Source organism: Heterocephalus glaber, unplaced genomic scaffold (genome assembly GCF_053883595.1).
Source record: "Heterocephalus glaber isolate CG9 unplaced genomic scaffold, H.glaber_assembly_v1.0 deba00001577, whole genome shotgun sequence".
Classification (NCBI taxonomy): domain Eukaryota; kingdom Metazoa; phylum Chordata; class Mammalia; order Rodentia; family Bathyergidae; genus Heterocephalus; species Heterocephalus glaber.
Window position 1 is genome coordinate 2,384,447 of NW_028258358.1, and position 21,186 is coordinate 2,405,632.

The 21,186-nt window shown below is 33.2% G+C and overlaps 1 protein-coding gene and 1 non-coding gene across 14 annotated transcripts in view; both read right to left on the bottom strand.

Moving 5' to 3' along the window:
• Pcdh9 (protocadherin 9) overlaps window positions 1–21,186 on the bottom strand; it is a 918,070-nt gene that overhangs the window by 252,373 nt on the left and 644,511 nt on the right. The gene's annotated exons all lie outside the window — the stretch shown is intronic.
• Window positions 16,081–16,185, bottom strand: LOC147823484 (U6 spliceosomal RNA). Its single transcript, XR_015443749.1, has one exon. It is a non-coding gene; the product is annotated as a U6 spliceosomal RNA (small nuclear RNA).

Below are 21,186 nucleotides of genomic sequence, written 5' to 3' on the forward strand. Positions count from 1 at the left end.
GCATAAAATTGTTCCTGCCCATTTCCATTTCCCAATCCTCCTAACACCATCACGGTCTACCAAGGTAGGAGCCCAAAACCTAAGAATTGTCTTGAGTACTCTTCCATTTTCCTGTTCACCGACAAATTCAGTCTATCAGCAAGTCATGTTAGTGTTTCCTCCACAACGGATCCTGCAAGTCCACTTAGTCTCCAGTTCTTCTCTCCTACTACTTAAGTCAAAAGGACCATCGGCTTCCTGGGCCGCTGCTCTAAACTATCACCTATTCTCCCTGCTTCTAAATGGCTTTCCTAAAAATCAATTCTTTACACTAGCTAGAGCCATCCATCAAAATCATAAATCAGAGTTCATCTTTCCCCTGTGTTAAATCTCACAATGACTTCTTGTGCTTAAAATAAAACCTGAAGCTAGGCCTGGTGGTGCATACCTGCAATCCCACCACAGTGGGAGGCCGAGGCTGGAGGATCATATGTTTGAGCACAGCCTGGGATTTAGAAAGATCCTGTTTTAAAATGCAAAATAAAGACTGGGGTTGTAGCTCAGTCCAAAGGCCATGGTTTCAATCCCCAGTACGAAAAACATTAAATTAAGTAAATACATATGTAAATATGAAATCTGAACTCATTTTTAGGACAAAGTGCTGCAAGATCTGTCCACAGTCCTTTTTCTCCTTCCTGCATTTTTTCTTTTGGATTCAAGCCCATTCAGTACTCAAGATGGTTTATAGAGCTGTATTCAACAGCAGCTCTTTGCCAAGACAATTATTCCAACCTTAACATCTTTTTGACTTCAAGTTTTGGCTTACATGTGACTTTTTTTTTCACATGTAACTTCTAGGGAGTGATTATCTAGCCATTCTAAATTAGCAACCTAACTGGGCCTCTGGCCTCTTTTACAATCACAGTACCCAGCTTTATCTTCATCAGGGCATTTTCACAGCATAAACACTGTTTATATAATTTGTTGTTGTTGTTGTTGTTGTTGCTGATAGAGCTATTCTTCCCTACCACAATCCTTTGCAAAACCCATAGTCTATCACTATCCATTTATTCCTAGGGAATAAAAGGTGCTTGGTGCATAGTTAGTCCACTACAAAGATACAGTTATGGGATGAAAAAAAGTGTTTTGCTGCTCATAATAAACCAGATGGGGTAAAATCTTAAAAGGTGGCAGATCTATAAGAAACTGTGGTGTTGAACTCTTGTGTCAGTATTTTATGGGGAATTTTGATACTTCTACCAACAGTGCTGGAAATATTTTAATCAAAGTTTTTAAAAGAAAAGACTGATAAAAGAGAAATGTGAGGTAATTGACTAAAATCAGGAGTTTCCTGAAAACACAAGGCCTTTTTAAAATAGAGTGGTATTTACTTTTTTCTTTCAGTCATTTCAAGTTTCCTCTCTAAAATTAGTATATTTGTCGTAAAATATTCTGTCTGGTTGCTGAAGTTCCAACACATTTTTTCTGATGAAGAGTCAATAGGGAGTTATCTCCCACAAGTAATTTTTCTACATCTTTCTTCTATTTCAGAAACGCAAATACAAAATTAAACTCTTGAAGACAAATCATGAACATTCTGTAGGTCTTCTTTTTTTCAAATCTCTGATATTCTGAGGATTTTTTTGTTATTCATACATGAATGAAAGGGATATACTCATATAAATAGATGTAACCTGTTTTCTTTCTAACAGACATCATGTGGAGAATATTCTTCCCTGAGGAAGCTATAAAAATATAATAAAATGTCATAAAATGTGTACATATTATTTTAACTGTTACAGATCAATAAATGCACATTCTGTATAACTTACACTCATTCATATTTGATTGGTGCTAAAACTCTATCTAAATCTTGTCTATTTCTAAATTTCTGTCTAAAATTATAACCTAACATTGCTCCCAATGCTACTTCATTGTTTTCATGCTTATACTGTGAACATAACAACATGCAAATAAATAAACAGTGGTAACGACTTAAGTGTAGAAGAATAATCATTTGGTTTTGTGACAGAGTGCTCCTTCTTTTTCACTAATGGATTTGCCCTCAAGATTTGCAGGTAGGATAAAGACAAGCTGTATGAAAAGCCTACAAAATGCAGTGAAACAAATTCCTGGAATGAACTTTCTCATCTGGGTTGACAGAAACCTGAGGAAATGAAGGACTGACGAAGCAGGGATCATACCAGGACAGAGAAAGCTTCCAATTTATCTCTATCAGAGACTGCGTACTCACTATGCATCTCTTGTGTAGTTAGTGATCTCATCTTAAGGCAATTTCAACATTCAGTATTTTTATACTTAAACAAGGATTACTTTGGGTGGGAAATGTAATTTTATAAAATAACATACAACTTGATAAAGCCTAAGTTTAGACTGAGGATCCTTGAGCAAATATGCAGATATCCAGGTATGTTTCTCTGTATTTACAAGCATTCCCTCTAGAACATTGGTCTATCAGAATATAAAATTAAAGTGGCAATTTATTCATTGCCTTAATATTTGGCATCATATTTTCTCTTCAAGATAAAAAGCTGATTGTAGGAGAAGCTAAGAATTTAGAAAATGAAGTCAACAGTCTAAGCAAAAATAGACATTCTATTATCTTTCTCACCCTAGGACAAGAAACTTCGTATGTGTGTTTGATTTGCTACAGAAAGGAAGAAGAAGTGAAAATGTCAGAGAAGAGAAGATTTTGAGGAGTGTGTGGATCAGATACTACAGGGAGGGATCAGACGTGAGAGATGTTCAAGGGGGCTGAGTCCTTGAAAGAATTTTAAAACACATGAAATTTTAACATTCAATATGAAGTTATTTGACATTTTAATCTAGTCTTCAGGTTTCTAGGGTACATTTTAAAAAATCTATTACGCAAAAACTGGCTTGTAGCATGGTGTTTATCTTTGCAAAGCAAAGAACTAATGATGCTTCATTTTGTGTAAGTAGAGGCTTCTGGCACTAGGTCCACCTTAAATGTAAGGACCCCATAAACATTTATAAAATATGGAAAGAATTTCCATTTTCCACAAGAAAACTAAGATTGTTAATCCAAATTTACCTCCCTATCAAAAAGCACGATGCTCTCACAATTCTTTTTGTTTACTGTATCGAAGTGCCTTGCTTAAAAAAGAAACAGCAATGAAATATGAGATTGCCACTCCCTCCCATCACAGATCAACAGAGTACATAAAATGAAACACAAATAAAGAACACAAAATAGCTATGTTGAAATTCTTGTATATTTTATATGCATTTCTTTTACTAGTGTAATACTGCCTGACAGGTACGTTAACATATCAAAGTGATTTGACATGCTGTTAGTTGTTCCAAAGTGCAATTGTCTTAAAATAACAAAAACAAATTAAAGGTTAATCTAAATAGTCAATTAGGTCATAATTTTAGCATCTAGTTATATAGTAATTGTTTTTAGAAGGCATCATATAAAAATTTGTGTCAAGATTCTGATGCATTCATTAATTTCCACACCAAGAGTATAACACAGTATTTCAAACCTCTATGGAGACTATTGAGGCACATCACAGTCTTGCAAGTAAAATGAACTTAGTAACCTGTGGAAAGGCATAGTAAGGTCACAGGAATTCCACTGGGATTTATTAGAAAATATGAGCACAATAAAAATATTTCATAAATAGAAGGAAAGAGTGAAGGAAAATTAATTCTATATTAAAAAAAAAAATCCTTAGTTTTTCCCGGAATTTCAGCCAGTCCTAGAGGAAAACTGTTATTCAATTCAGTACCTTTCAGTTTACCTCAATACTGTTCAGAAAATGCATTGTGTGTGTGTGTTTGTGTGTGTGTGTGTGTGTGTGTTTGAAGAGCTCCATGCTGGGTGTTATACAAGCCAGATATAATCCACATCTGTCATCTTTTCTCAAAGAGTTCTCTTTCTAGTTATAAAGGAGGAGTTTGCATGCAGACTAGATCTGAATAACAAAGCCGGGATGGGTATGGTATTCTACAAGGTTTGTTTAACACTGATTTTCAATCAGTTTCTTTTTCCCTCGACACTTGCCTTCTTTCTCCCTTCTCCATCCATTACACCAGAATGTCAATCTCTGAGTGACCTTCAATTATTATTTCAATGGTTTCATTTTTATAACACTGAAAAAATCCATCCTTCTGCTAATAAATCAATAGTCTTGACCTCAACAAATGATATTCCAATGCAAATGCATGATCCTAACAAAGAAGCGCGGAGACCTCTAAGCCTTTACACTTTTTTCTTTTGCATAATGAGCCAGGAAGAAGTGTGTAGAACAATCTTTAATGAAATGCAATTTACCACCAGTGTCAACAATTCAACACAAAGTTTTCTTTATAACTACAGCAAGGACTATTTTAAACTGCAAACTGAATTTACCTGGCATTACAGATTTTACTTTTACTTTCAAATTATCCAGGAAGTAAATAATCCTCTTTGAAAATTAGAAAAGTTGTGCTCACAGGGTTTCTGTTGGGAAGTTTTATTTTCACTAATGTAAACTGCAAACATACACAGCCACACTAGCATAGTGTTCATTTTAGTTTGAAAAATAATTTTTGCTTTATATTCATTCCACTTCTATTGGTTTGTACCTTAAGCCTTAAAAGTTGCTTCATAAACAAATTAACTGTGTTATTGTGCTTATTTCCAAGTGAGTATATGCATTCTATCAAATTCTTATTTTGAAGGACTAACTCCCAGCATGACTATATCTGTGGTACTGCCTATTAGGAGATAATAATGAGATCATATTGGTGGGGCCCTAATGAAATAATGCTGGTTCCTCTTACCAAAAAAAGGAGATACCAGGGCCAGGGAATTACCTTAGTGACACCGCACCTGCCTTGTAAGAGCAAGGTTCTGAGTTCTATCCCAGGTACCAAAAAAAAAAAAAAAAAAAAAAGGCACCAGATATTTTTCTCTTTCCACCATTTGAATATGTAGCAGGGAAACCACTCTATTTATGAAGAACATTAAGTACATCTATAAGTTTAGTAGACACGAGCTCGGATGATGGGTTGAAGGTGACATATTAATTGAAGTGAACATCAAATGCAGGTAAAGCGGTAGAGACTCAAGGTTATTGTTGATTTACAGTAAAAATATAAAATGGTACCATCACTCCAAAAACTAATTTCACAATCTATCAAAATTAAATCTGTAAATGAGGACCAAAATGTATAATAGATAATGAGAAATAGGAAGAAAAAGTCCAAAGGGGAAGGGGAAGTGGGGCCAGGGGGTATGAAAAAAGAAGGAAAAAACAGAAACAAAGTTTTGTAAATAGGGAGGGGTGGAAGGGTGGAAGGGAAGGAAGAGGATGGGAGAAAAAAAGAAGAACCAAGATAGATTACGTACAGGTACAAATTCCCAATGATGAATATGATCATTATATATACCTAAAATGTACCAAAAAGCTTAATGAAAAATTAAATCTGCTATCAACATATCCAATTTCACTCGATCATTTATTCCATAGAGATTGAAATTTATGTTAACAAAAAACTTGAACCCATATAATTGATAGTAGCTTTCATCTTAATATGTATTTTGTGGAAAGATTCCAGTTGTCTTATGCATTAACAATTCAATAAACTGATACCAAGAGTATCACTCAGCCATAAAAAGGAATTAACTATTCATACATGTAATCACATGGACAAATCTCCAGAGAATTATAATGAATGAAAAAAGCCAATATAAAAGATTACTGCATGATTCTATTCAAATAACATTTGAAATGACAAAACTTGGGAAATGAAAACACATTAATAGGGTTATGGATGATGTAGAAATGAAAACTCAAGTTTATTGTGATATAGAAACTTCAGGATTTTAAATATTGTGGTGCATGTATGAGCCTACAAAAGTGTTAAAACTACATGGAACTAAATCCATAGCACACAAAGACATATATACACACATACTGGCAAGCATCAGTGACACTGGTGAGATATGAATAAGCAATATACATTTTATCACTGCCAATACCTTGGTTGTGATATTACACAAAATGTTACCACTTGGTAAAATAGGCAAAGTAAGCATTCTATGTATTCTTTCTTAAAATGGTATATAAAATATCAAATTATCTTGACATTTCAGCTAAACATTAGAGAAGGAGATTTATAATGTGCACAAACTATGGACAAATGAAATTTTAAAAAAGAAAGAGTAAAAAAAAGTGGTTAGATTTAAACAATGGATTCTGACTAGAGAATTGTCATAGTGAAAACAAAATTAAAAATTGATAGTTATCTTTACAAGAAAAAAATTAAGAATATTTATTTCATTTATCAGTTAGAGAATACATTTAAATAAATAGCTCTTCAAAATTCAAGTAAGGCTAATAAATCTAGAAGGTGTATTTTACTATACTGTAATTTCAGTGCTTATATGATTGAATTTTTATCCCCAAGTAGAAAGCAAAGGTAAAATTGACCAGAATATGTAATATCAATATTGATGAACTACTCAATAATTGAAAATATAACTTTTTAATATTATAACTAACTTTTTAAATATTCATGATAATATTCTTGGGCATAACAGATACAAAATGTTACCACTGGTCCAAGCAACAACTTTTGTTCTGTGAAAATATATTAGATTAAGCTTAATACAATTTTAAATGTTTCATATGAAAGAATATTCACTGTGATATGGTAAAATATCACACACAAATACTACATTCACACATAATATCTGAAATGATCTAATTCTGGTCCTCCCGGGCATCTATTGTGAATTGTTATGACTTATTTAAAACAACATTATAATACATTTGGAAACTTCTTCATGAGTAACAAATTCATGTAATTTAAAAACATTAACCCTTTGCTTTGTATTTGTAGATCTATCAGGAGGATTTACACACCTAACTTTAACTAGAAAATTGTTACGGCTGTACATTGGACGGTATGGAAAAATATAAGGACATTATCAAAGACTTAGCAGGTTTCACTTAATCTAAAAATAACATCTCAAAGGCAGTGATGAACTTAATTTTTTTTGCTTTTTTTTTACCTTGTTTCCATGAGAAATAACTGTCTTTTTCTGCCCTACATATCAGCTGTACTCCAGGCTACCATCCTCATTATCACTTGACAGTTCAACTGCTGAAAGATTGGTTTTAATATAATTATTCTTATTAGGTACAATGCATGAAAATTTTTTTTGAGATAGACTAATAAGTCTATTGTATATTCAATTACAAATGAAAAATTCAACAATGAATTGGTAAATAATTCTTCTGAGGTCATAAAATAGTCAAATGTGCAGGCATAACAGTAACATTTTTGGTTTTAGTCTCCAGTCCAGTATTGTGTTCCTGATTGTCTTGGCTAGGTCTTGGATAAAAATATGCCACTCTGAATGCCTGAATTAATATGTATGTTTGATCTCATTTAAAAATCTATTATTTTCTGGCTTGCTTAATAGCAAATTGGTAGTGATGTTAATTTTAAAGCACGTGTTCTTTGACAGACATCGCTTTAATTTGAAAAAAGAACAAAGAAAAAAGATTTAGAGTCAAAAGACTTGATTTCTACTTGAATTTCTGACTTTGATTGTATTGTATACACCTGGACAAACTCAAGTAAATCTCTTAGTTTCTCTGAGTTCCCCTGTTATTAGAATGCAATTAAACTACCACCCTCCTAAAAACAAATCTTCTTTGTCCTATGTGAGGTTCTTGAAGAAAAAGATCATAGCTTATTTGTATTTTTTCACCAGATTCTAGTGCAATATTAGGTGCCTGCTAGATACTAGGTTGAAGCACTCTATGTGAAATGGTTTATAAACAATAAAATGATTTACAGACTCACATCTTTATAACTGTTAAGTTGCAATCACATAATTAAAGCATTTTGTTAAGTACTGCTGATTTGTGTATGTATGCAAAGTCAACTACACAAAATAGGACTTGTCAGTCCATATTACCTTCATATGGACATAGGCATCTTTTGCCTTTCTACTATTGTGTTCTTTTACCTTATTAGTTTTTATTAATTTTCTCCCTGCTTTTTTCCCATGTCAGGTTTCTCTAGCTGTATTTTTCTCCCCAAATTTTAGTTTAAAAATTCTATAGCCTGTCTGTAAATTCCCTCTAGTCAATTGACCTTGCATTCTATCAAAATTCCCCAGGAAAATACTACCTTTTAATAAATTCATTCTTTCTGTTTACTTCTACACTGCTAGCTGCTGCTTGAGAAAAACATCACAGTAACTAGTATGGCTCAGCTATATATTTATGATCACTAGAATCAAGTGGATTTTCAACATTGTAGGCCAAAAATTACATTGTTTTATTTTAGTCAATTTTTTCTACCCTCTCCACAGCCAGTGTTTCCAATGAGTTTCAGTTTTCTCCAATCTTTGTTCTGCCTCCCTTTCTCTAGAATGTCATTTTTCTTCTATGCTTTCTTTACTGTGCCAGCCTCTCAGCTTTGTTCAAAAGATGTAGCCTATTAATATACAGAGAAAGTTGAAGTCTTCAGAGAATAACCTTAAATTGAAGATATACAAACTACCAACACATCTTATTTTCATGTTTCTTTTAAAATAAAGTGTTTGTTAATTAAACTTTGTGACTTTTCTACCCCCAAACCCTCCAGGATTTGTAAATACATTCCTGCTAAATTAATCTTTTATCTTTCCTGTAACTTTCACTGTCTTATGGATCTTTTAAACAGATTAAATCATATTTATCTTCAGAAATAATGTCTTGAAGCAGCGGCATGTAGCTTCTACTTTATGGTTCTTCCTTCATACAGATCTTTGATAAAGACATGTCCCTTGCAGTTTCTATTTTGTCCCTTCTCTCTTGTCAACAAATTCTAGTGTGGCTTTTGCCCTTGATTGCTTTGTAAAAGCTGGCCTTGCTAAATCCTTAAATGATTATTTTGTGGCTAAACTCCTTAAGAGAGGGAAATAAAGAACAGCTTAACAATAACAGAGATTTTTTTCTTATATTTATATTTTTAATGTCAGTGCTGTCCCGATTCCTGACACAGACAGAGCCACTTGTATTTTTCACAAGTGTCTTTTATACCTTTAATGGTTCCGACTTCAGTAAATGACACCAGTCTGTTCTATTACTAGAGTTAAAAATTTCAGTGTCTTTATTGACATCTTTCCTGAATCCTCCGCACACTCAATCCCATTCACATTTCCTCAAAATCTGTCAATAATTCTTAATTTAAAAAAATACTTTTCATAAGAAAGTCCATAAGACCAAGACCCTAAAAGATCTCTCCCTACTACTTTTCACTTCAATGAGATCCAAATGGATGGCCTTTATTTACTTTTTCAAATATGTCTTACTTTTACTTCCCTCTAGGGCCTTTGTTATTGTCCCTATTGTTATTCCAAGTTTTCCTCTTCATCCACCAGCACCTCTTCCTTCTTTAGGATTTAGATAAGATGTTATTTTCTCAAAAACATCATCCTTACCATTCAATTATGTCGTTTCTTTGTTATTCACTCTTAAAATACTCTGCACCCTGCTTTGTTGAATTTACTGAAAACTTATTAGCAAATTATATGTGACATTAACTTCCTTACTAGACAAGCCCCATGAGAGAAGAAACCATGTATCTTCAATATTTATTACAAGGTTGGAGATCGTAGCTGCATATATTACTTATATGTTTTTGAACACTAACACATAGGTGCATTCCTCAGATTAAAATATGTAAGCTAAACACTTCACATTAGCCTTAACCATTAAAGAAAAAGAGTAACTTCCATAAAACATCACAGCAAAGGGAAAAAGTGAAGGTGAATTTCCTCTACAATACAAAGCAGATAGACTTTACTTTTTAATCAAAGATTAGAAAGCACTTTGTTAATTCAAAACAACTATTAAAATATAAATGCTTTATTGCTTTGGGAGTTTTATTCTTTTAGAAGTTCAAATTAATATAAAATCCAAAAAGGTTAATTATAAGTGAAGTATGTAGCTGTATGTGATTAAGTGTTATATATTAATATACAGATTTTGCATACACCGAACTATGTGTGGGTATATTTCTTTTTATAATGCTTATAATCATAGCAGTCAAATTTTAGGTCTTGGACCCAAATCTTTATAGCTATTACAGAGCCTCTGGAAGAATCTTGTTTTAGATTGTTAAGGATAGCAATCACAGTTAAGAGTCCTAACCTTGCTAGATCATTAAATAAAAAACTACTAATGAGACATTCCATTTTTCTAGTCAGTTCTTTTTCATTCAGCAAGACAGCATGCACACCATAAATGCAAAGTAATCTGTTTTGTTTTGGAATTATAATTACATATTGACAAGTTAAACTGTGAGACCTACATCAGGGGAATTTAAGCTATTATGGGAGCATTCTCTAGGGGAAAACCTAAAGGGACTCCATTCTTGTGTGGAATGGAGTCCTAGGAGAGAGTAAGCTAGAAAAAAACTAGAAGAAGTACTTTACTATGGGATAGATAAATAACTTACATAGGTAATTCAAATAAAAACAGGTACCATACATCTCTAAACGTATATAGGGGAAGACTTTTTCTAGCAATTTTTTCCCTTTTTTCTCATGTAAATTTACTTTAAGTAACATCAAATAATATTCACATGCTATATGTGTGTATGTGTGTATGTGCATGCTCATGCATGCATACATATAATCATGAAGACATTATAGTTTATTAAATTAAAAAATCATATATCCAAGTAATCGACAAACTCACTAAAAATTAACCTTCTCTTATTTAATTTCTAAAATCTTTGCTATTCTTACAAGAGATCAGAATTATTGTTATTGATTTTTTCAGCAAACTAGTCTACCAACAGTCAATTAAAAGTAGAAATAGTTTCATGCATACTATTTGTCATTCATATACAAATTAAGACAGAGCACAAAATACTTATATTGTCAGAAAGCTTGGTATAATCTGACACCTATTCAAAATGTTTTCATTGTCCCTAGTCTGTAGTTCTGAAATAAACCGCATAGGATATACAGTTCATATCTATGTTTCTATTACTTTTGAATCCCCAAAGTAATTGAAATGGAAGCTGCCAGGTTAACTGATAGGGGACTGCTTTCATATTTTCTTAAGTTTTGCAGTTCCACTTCAGCTGAAGAACGTTAGTTATTGGTTAAAGGAGGGTTTTTAGGGTTTATGGATTTTAGGACTTTGTTGATGGAAAATTCTGATGCTCAGCAAACTTGGCAAAAACCTAGAAAGTGACAGATGCATGAAAAGTTGAAAAATAGGACATATAACTGTAAGCTCAGCTGAGAAACTTCCACCAAAGATTTAGTTTAGTTTTGTTTTGTTTTGTACTAGGGATCAAACTCAGGACTTTGTGCTTGCAAGGCAGGTGCCGGAACCACTGAGCTATATCCCCAGCCCTACATTTACTACTTTTAAAATTGCTGATGTCAAGGGAAAGGTGGGAATACAGATCACAAACTAATTTCTGGTGTTTTGCTTTTATCATAGTGAGTAATTAGGTGGGAATTAAAATTAATATCTGTCTCTTTGTGAAGTGTATACTATCAATCTATCAAGACTTACTAAAGACAATCTGAAAGTTTGATATGTTAAGTATTTTCTTAATGTATTTAATATAATCCGTGAAGATAATTGAAGCAAATAAAAGAACAAATGTCACTAAAATATTTGTAAACTAGAAAAATGTTCTTTTAGACAAATTTTAGAATGTCATACCACCTAAGCTTACATTATTTTTCTATTGGAAGGTGGAGCTTAACTATTCAGGGAGAAAGAAGGTTAGTGAGACTTTTCAACATTGAGAACTAACTTTGGATGAGATATTTGTTGTCTGATTTAGGATAAATTAAATTTTATGAACTATAGTGTTTTGTTGTTGTTTTTGTCCCATTTTTAAAGTTAGGGCAGTAACTCCTTGCTCTGCAAGGTAGTTGAGAGAAAATATTTGTAACATGCCTGCTGTGGAGCCAGGATAAGAATTCACCATGTCTACTGAGCAGTCAAAATGGAAAGTTTGCTTAGGATAGCAGCTTCCAAAACAGTGCTATCAAATGCTTCAAGTACAAATTAACATATTTTACAAGAAAAAAATCCAATATCAAAAACTAGAAGCTATACTGTTGTCTCCAACAGTTCATGAGTTAAGTAGAAAAAAAGTAAAGTTGGCCTTTAAATGATTCCTTAATATACTATTTCCTGAATTTATTATTTAAATAAAACAACAATGATTGTAACATATGGACTCAACATATGAAGTAATACAATCAATTCCATAAGCACTGAGGAAACAACTGAAATTTCATTGTCCTCTGCCCACTGTTATAATTTCTCTTCTCATGTCTATCCAAGACTTCTATTTGCTTTTTTAATCTTATAGATCTGAATGTTATTTTCCTACCTTTGCAAGACAAGGAAACATAATTCAACCATCGACCCCTCCCTTTAGACACTCAGTAAGGGCCTCTGTTTTCCAAGCACAGTGGATAAAGGAGACTTAGTGATCAACTAGTGAGGGCAGAGAGCACTTGGATAAACTTTCTCCCATTTTTAAAATAACCATAGAAAGAGAATATTTAATGGAAATGCCTCCATTCTACAGGTACATGGTTACTTAATTGCTTTGTCTGTCGTTTTGGTATGCATAATAAATAGGAAACTCTTTCCCTTGAAATTGATGGTCCTATTAGTTTTATTCAGCAGTACCCATTAAGCACAAAAAAATATAAATATATAAATCAAAATAAGTGTTCCATAATGGAGATCATAAAATCTACTACATAAAATGACTTCATATAAATATACAGAACTATATCAGCAGCCAAAATGGTAAACTTCAAAGTGGAAAAAATATTGCTACCAGGACAAGCGATGTTAAATCACCACCAAACAAAATACTGCTACATTAATTTGTTGAAGGTCAAAGGCATGAATGAGAAAATGACTGTTATGAGAAATACATCTCATGGTGGAAATGGATTATCTGTAGAAATAATTCTTTTATGAACTTGGACATTTGATGTCACACTGTGATGGAAAAGAATGAGAGAAAGTGATTAGTCAAAATTATTGTCACAAGAATAAACTTGGTAAAGATGGGCACATAGTCACTTTGATTATACTTGTTTCTTTATGTTAAACTCATAAAAAAGGGTTTGAGGTAGCTTTATTGTCTAACTGAATAAGCAAACATAATGCTTGGTATATTGAAAGCTCTCAAATATTTGAGAACAAAAAGTCCAAAGGTAGGAAGACAGGAAAGTGACAAAGCCAGCATTCATTTTTCAGTCTTAGCAGATGAACTGTGTCCTCGAGTATTAAGTAGAAAAAACTTTCTTAAAATTTGAGCCCTTAATATGTGAGCCTCTTCTGAATATGAGAGCCCTCATTGGAACATATTAAATGAGCTGACACCGGAGACAATTTCAAAATTCCAGGTAGTATTTCCAGAGTCAAAATTAGGTTTAAATCAGAAAAAAATATATTTAAGGATAATCAAATATCTTTCTTAAAATGTATCTTGGATCTCTCAAGTTTCTAGGATAAAAATTTATACATTTCCAAAAACTATGGATTCAAGCCTGTTATCAACTGTGACAGTGAGTTTAAGTAAATAATGTCATTGAAAGTTAATAAATATTATTTTACAGGATTGATATCTAAACTATATATTTCCCTTTCCCTGGGTAAATTTAATTAAAAGTTCTTTTACAAGATTTGTATGTATCACTTTCAGATGTCTTAGGTAAAATATTTCTTCTCATTTTTAAAATAATTATTGATATAAATAGCTGTATTTCTCATGAGATTACTTTCTAACTAAATCACGAGATCCAGTGTGCAACTTAGCTGTCTATCATTACTACCTATCATTCTGCCTGCCACCTGGGAAATATTCAATAAGTGCTCATTAAACAAGTATATATCTTTATTGCCATAATGCATGTGTGGAGGTCATTACACCTTGCATTGAGTGCAAAATATTGTGTAATACTAAGTCATATAAAGTAGTGGTAGAGGTGAAAATTATTTATTAATGGGTATAGATATATTTCTGGGGTGATAAAAGTGTTCTGAAATTGATAATGGCAATGATTGTACAACTCCACAAATATAGGACCAGAGAAATGTTCATGTTAAATGAGTGCTTCTTGTGTCATACAAATTATAAGATTATTGAATACAATTTAAAAAACTCAATAGTTATCATGTCAATTTCTACAATTATTCTCCTGTATACTTAAACTAATATTGAAAGTAATTGAGAACAATCAAAACAAAAGAACATGAACATGAAAATAGAAGAGGATTAGAGGTAGAAATTTTCTTCATTAATGTGGAACATAGCAGTACTTCTGAAGACAGTGGTCGTCAGCAACTCTTACCTGGATGCTGCAGCTTCTCCAAACTTCACTTCCACAGATATTTCTACATCTATGAACCTCTAATTCTTACATTTAACTATATTTCCATTTTTTAAATGCTGTAAGTTAATAAACTTTTCCATAGAACAAGTAATGCTTCACAGTTGTGTCAAATTTAAGCAATAAAATTGTATTTTTTCGAATTGAGAAGAGCAAAACATTGTAAAGAGATTATATTCAAAAAATTGTTTAGATTTCCAGACCAAATTTTGTAAAGGAAATCTAAGCAAAAAACTGCATTGTCACTGGTAAGTCAGTATCATTCAATGAGTAGGCTAAAATAAATATCAAGATAGCATGATCGTTAAACCAGTCCATAATTATTTGCTACGTGAATTTTTCTGCAACGCTGGGTGGTGAATAATAAGTAGATTAGCATTAAACATGCCATCTGTTATGTGTTTTCTGTCTCAAAGAGGATGCACAGCAAAAGTGAATTCCCTGAAGTAGAGTGTTATCAGAGATGCTTTTAATTATAGCATTTATTTCTACTCCTCACAAGAACAAACTTAAATTGGAAGGGAGCATGCAGACAGAAGATGGGCAACAAGAAATACTTTCTTCAAATTCAAAAACAAACAGTTTTCTGCATGTAGCAGAATCATTTAATTACTACAAGATTTCCTCAAAGGATTTCAATTCCATCCACAGAAACTGAATTATAGTTCACATGTTCCCAAGAAGTGAAGTGTGCCAAATGTTGCTATGAAAACCAACAATTCAATGGCAGTCTCATTTTTTCTTATTTTCTTTGTGGTGTGAATGCCTACCTCTTGGAGCTACATTAACATCTACATGATAATACAAAATGTACACCATCCTCCAGTCAGCACAGGATCAAGGAATCCATTTCTCTTCACATTCTCTTTCAGTCAGTCTCAAACTGATATCTTCCTCTGGAAAGCCAATGTGAATCCTATGCTATGTGAAGTCATTCTGGGTAATATCTTGAGACCAAATTATGTATCATGATTCACCCAACCTATCATAATAAGATAGAAAAGTACCATGGTTTTCTGAAAGGACAAATATTATGATCTGATCTCTTTTATGAGGGGGTATGGGCATAAATTTTACTGCGAATATTGTAGACTTGAGGTTCACACAGTAATGGTATAAAATACAGATGGACAATAAAATGATCAGTGTATATTAGCCATATTTTTGTCACTGGAACAAATTACCTGACACCCTCAACTTGAAGGAGGAGAGATTAATTTTTGCTCATAGTTTCTGTCCTTGGAAAGAGCTTCTGTCCTTGGAAAGCTGGCTCCAAGCTGTCCAAGGGACAGGTGGCTGCATGAAATAGGGACATGATGGAAAGAAGTTCTTCACCTCAATATGACAGGAAGGATAGGAATAGTAGTAGATGCAGGAGAGATATACCCTTCAAAGGCACAACCCATGACCCATCTCCTCCAACTGGTCCCCACCTCCTACCTGGTCATTCAGCTATGAAATCATCAATGGATTGATTTTCTGATGAGTACAGAGCCCCTGTAATCCAATCACTTTTCAGAAGCCCCTCCTCTGAACACATGGACTTTTAACCATAACAATTACTACAGTGAATTAGATTGAGATATGTATCAACTAAGATTGTTCCTTTTCAGTGTGACAAGAACAGTAAAAATCTATTTATTTAACAAAACTTCTTAATAAAACAAAACTTCAAAATTATGGAATGCTTTATAAATTTTTCATATCATCCTTCCACAGGGGTCATGCTAACCTTTCTATCACTCCATTTTAGTATGTGTGCCAACTAAAGTGAGCACTCACCTTTCTCTAAAAATAATACTTTTGCCTTATTTTGTAATTTTGTAATGTTATATTCCATATTAGAATAAAAGATTATGTCTTCACCTAGATGGCATCTATGATGAGAACAATTGAGATCAGTTAAAATTTAACACATTTAAATAATTATCCTGATATTTTACTTATCTTGGGAACTAGTCATTTCATATTACAGTTAAAACATTAACGAGTTGACACTTAATTGCTAATTCTAGAGAGATTTGTTCTTTTTTAACCTTTGTTAACACAAATTGAGAAACATGACTTGTATGACTTTCCATACTCACTGCAATTACTTAAAAGCGTATTTCAGGTTGGCTGCAGTGGCACACACCTGAGAGCCCCGCTTCTCGGGAGGTTGAGATGGCAGGATTGGAAGTTCAAAGTCAGACTGCAGAATTTAGTGAGATCCTGTCTCAAAAAAAATTCTTTTTAAAGGCTGGGGATATCGTTCAGTGGTAGAGTATTTATCTAATATGGTTTAGGTTTATTAGTTTAATCCCCAGCACCACAAAAGCAAAAATGAAAAATAAAACAAAAACTTCATAAATTTCTAATGTTGAAAGTACTATTAAGTCCCGGGGTTTGCCAAACTGATACTCTGCTCCAAATGGCATCGATAATACAATATAATAAACACAAAAGCAGGAAATCATAAGTAGATAGGCCTTTTCTACTTCAAAAGTAGGAACAAGATCTTGATTCCATATCAATGATCCTTGCAAGACAAAAATCTTCCACCAATCCCTGATAATAATTCTCTCTCTCTCTCTCTCTCTAATATTTCCAGCACTGGAGGTTAAACTGGAAACCTGTATACTGTGCTACATCCTGAGCTCTTTATTTTTTAATTTTTATTTCGAGACAGGAAATTACTAAATTATCCAGGTTCCACACACCTAAGCCTTCTAGAATGCTTGGATTACAGGTGTGTGCCACCACACTTGGCAATCATTGCTAATATATCTTTACATTTTTCTAAGCCCTCATTGTGCTTAAAACATATATCCTCTATTCACTAAATACACAAACATATGTGGCTAAATTTCATCATGCTTATCAATGCAAGTTTCATCTTACCTTGACACTATTATCAAGTTTAGTGTTCGGTAAAACTTCATTTACACTCTGCTGGATTGCCTTATTTTTTATGATTTTGGAGATTTGACCTATTGTCTTTAAGTATCACTGTGACTTTACTAAATAATGTGCATATGAATGTTCTTGGAATTGTACACATAGTTGGCAATATTTGCCTATGTATGTATTTTTCTTACAGTAGTTCACTTTCACTATATGAATCACTTTCATAATGTGATCAAAGAAATAATCTCTCCAGAAAAATTATATCTATACCTATATATCTATATTATATATATGTATATTTAATAAAATAAATTACCATGTGGCTTAAAAGTCTTGGAACTTGTTTTGGAGATGGGATGACTTTGGAAAGGTTGGGAGATGCAAGCTAGAAAAGCCTTAGAATGGTATAAGCGGAGTCTGACGGATGATTCTGCATGCAGCTCAGATCAGAATCCTGATGGGAATACAGATAATAAAGGCCAAACTGAGAAAGTTTAACTTTGAATAAAGACTCCATTGTCAGTCAGACAAGAGGTTACATGTGATTATTAGTATGTCAACTTCATCAGACTACGAAACATCTAGCAGATTACAAATAATGCTCCTAGGAGTGTCTCCATGCGTCATGGAGGAGTGACCTTTGCAACTCTATATGGTCCTTTACATGTTTTTCTCTGGCACTGTTGCACTACACCTCAGACACCATAAACTAAGCATCTTTGTTCCACCATGCCTGTCTCCCATGAGGTTTCTGGCTTGGAGCCTGCCAATCATGTACTGACTCTCCTGAAATTCAGAGCTAAATTATACATTTTCTCCTTTAAATTGTGTCAAGTGTTGTGTCAGAGTGACTGATGACTAATAAAGAAAATAAATAGACTATGTATGTTACATGGTGGCAGAAAATTTATCTACATTTTCCCCGTCTTGAGATATCTCAGGAGATTGAGAATATGGGGAGTTGACTAATTGATAAAGCAGTTGAAATTTCAAGTCAGCCCAACATTCAGGCTATGTCATGGGTAAATTTGGCTGATTTTTGCTGGTTTTATAATCAGCACTGGGAATTAAGAGGAGAGCAGAGCATTTTGAAATACTTAAATTTTGTCCTAAAAGAAATCGTGTGTTAATTTGGGTATGGTTGCTGAAGAAACTAGCACCATTAAAAAGAAGTGAACTATTTCATATTGAGATATTCCATCCTTGGCAGTCTCAAATGTGTAAAAGTGTAAACCTTTTGTTTCAGAAGAGAGACTCTGGGTACTTTGCTCCAGAAGAGATGCCTAGAGAATTGGCTCATTCACTTCACCATGCTCAGCCACCCTGATACTCAGAGGTTGATGCTGCTGTGATATAAAGGGGCCTGGCTACTGCCCACACTGGGGGCAGACCTTGGCTTAGTCCTCATCATGATACTTTTACTGGCATGTGTAATTCGGGAGTTGTGGGGTCAGGGAGGCTTCCACTGAGATTTCAAAACATCTTGGGTGACCAAGCAAGAAGCTTCTGAGAGCAGAGTGTGTGAAACATTAAGAATGAAGCCAAAGCAGCAATGGTGAGTCTGAGAACCTGGAGATCCAAGGAATGTAGAATATCTCCCTAGGAAAGTTCCAGGTTGTTAGTGGGCCCAGCCCAAAAGAGAGGCCATGTAAGCTGCACCCAGTAAGGCGAATTGTTGGGGCTGCCGAAGCCCTCTGGATCTCACAACTCATAGCAGTGTGCCCCAGATGCCAGATGCTTGATAAACAGCTACAAATATCATAGGACTTAATGTTTGATGTCATGAATTTCATTCTTGATTTGGTCATATTTTTTTCTATTTCCCTATTCCTTCCTTTTGAAATGGAAATGTTTACCCTGTGCTATTATACTTTGGGATTATGCAACTTTTTTCAAAATTATTTTTACAGACGTTCTCAGTTAAAACTTTGCCTTCAGTCTCAGCATTAACTTGAACTTTGGAAAATGATGGAACTGTGAACTTTTGGAAAGGGATTATTGTGTTTTCCATTTCATGAAAGATAGTTGTGTCGTGTTAGGTAGAATCATGAATATTCTATTATTTTTATTTGGAAATTGTGTATTAGATTAAGGAAACGAGTTTGGGTGTCCAGTTGAAAAAGTTCACCACAGTCTAGGAAGGAAAAAAGAAAGGGGAAATGGTGAGAGGGAGGATAAAGAATTTCAAAATAAAGAAAGAAGGAGGCAGTAGTTTGGGTGTTGAGTGATACAGTAGGACAAATACAGTCCTAAAAATTATACATTTGAAAATGACTGGGGGAGAAGACTAATGATTTTAAGCACATAGAAATGATAACATCTGGAAAGACAGATAAGCTGACTATCCTGATTTGGTCATTATCCATTTTATATATGCATCTAACTACAATATTGTGCTCCATAAATATGTGCAATTATATTTTAATTAATATAAATTTTTTAAATTTTCAAAAAAAGTTCTTATTCCAATTTCTGTTTAATCATTTTATGTATTTGGCAATAAATTATGTGATTTGTAAAGAAAATATTCAATCAAAAATAACTTACAAAGCTACTTCTACTGTGAAGCAAACACTCTTTTTGTCAAAGTCTTTGTATTTCTTAATTTCAACAAAATTTAAAATATTCTTAATAACTATTTTAATGTTTGAAATGCTGTCTAACATAAGCATTATCATTTTAATTTTATTTAACAGTGATCTACTACATATAGGTTACATGGAAAATATGAGTTAATATTACAAGTTAGATAGTTTTGACCTGTCTGTTTTATACACTTGTTTCCTGTCATTTTAGTGTCCATTATCTAGATCTTTCAAGTGAGAATCCTAAAATCATTGTAGATGTTATAATTACTTGAGAGAACAAGTCAAAAGATATTCAGTTTTTAACTAGTATAAACTGGAAAGACACTCATAAAATCTGGCAAATTTCAAAGCCCACAAAAAAGATTATATTGTGAATTTCAATTACTTGATAAAGTAGAAACTTGTGGTTGAGGAAAAGGAACAATTAATTTTACAGATCATTTTACAATTTCATCATACACAATAACAGTATAACACACTGAATCAGACTGTAATATCTCAAAGAAATTGCATTAAAAAATATAAAATATATACTCAATTCCAAGTTTATAGTCCCAAAACCAAGGCACTTCCATTTTGTTCTCTAGTTTCCTAAAAGTAAACTATGTCATATCCTTTTTTTTTTTTTTTTTTTTTGGTGGTATTGGGGATTGAGTCCAGAGTTCTTGCATTTGTCTATATCTCCTGCCTTCATTTTTTTTTTTCCTTCTTAGACTGTTTCTTGCTAAATTTCTTAGGCTGGGATTAAATTTGTGATTCTCCTGTCTCAGCCTACCACAATGCTGCAAATATAAGGATGTGACATTATGCCTAGGAAGTTACCAAAATATTGACAAAGGTATACAGCTGAAAGCTATCAACATTCAACCCTTAAATGAGTGAGTGATTCAGATATTGTTGTTCCAGGCTCAAGTGATTCATTTGACTGCTATATTTCTTTGAACCTCTATAAATCCTATTTCTCTAGATCACTTCTAACTCCAGAAAAATGTTCTAAATATGTTTCAGAATTTTTTATCACTTCAAAACCCGACAAAATGTCATTAATTTCAGTTCAAACAGCATGTATTTATTTCCAAATATAAACAAGGCATGGTAGTTGACAGAGAAAGAAATGAAATATGGTCATTGATCTGTAGGGGCTCAGAACTGAAGTCAAGGCAGTTTCATAAGCACTAAAATTGGTAACATCTCTAAGGTGTGTGAGAGAAAGTGTGTAATTTCAATAGGAAATAAACCAAGAGTGTGGCTTTCAAATTAAAGACAAATAAAATTCTCTGTGTTTGGAAAAGTGGGAAGGCCATC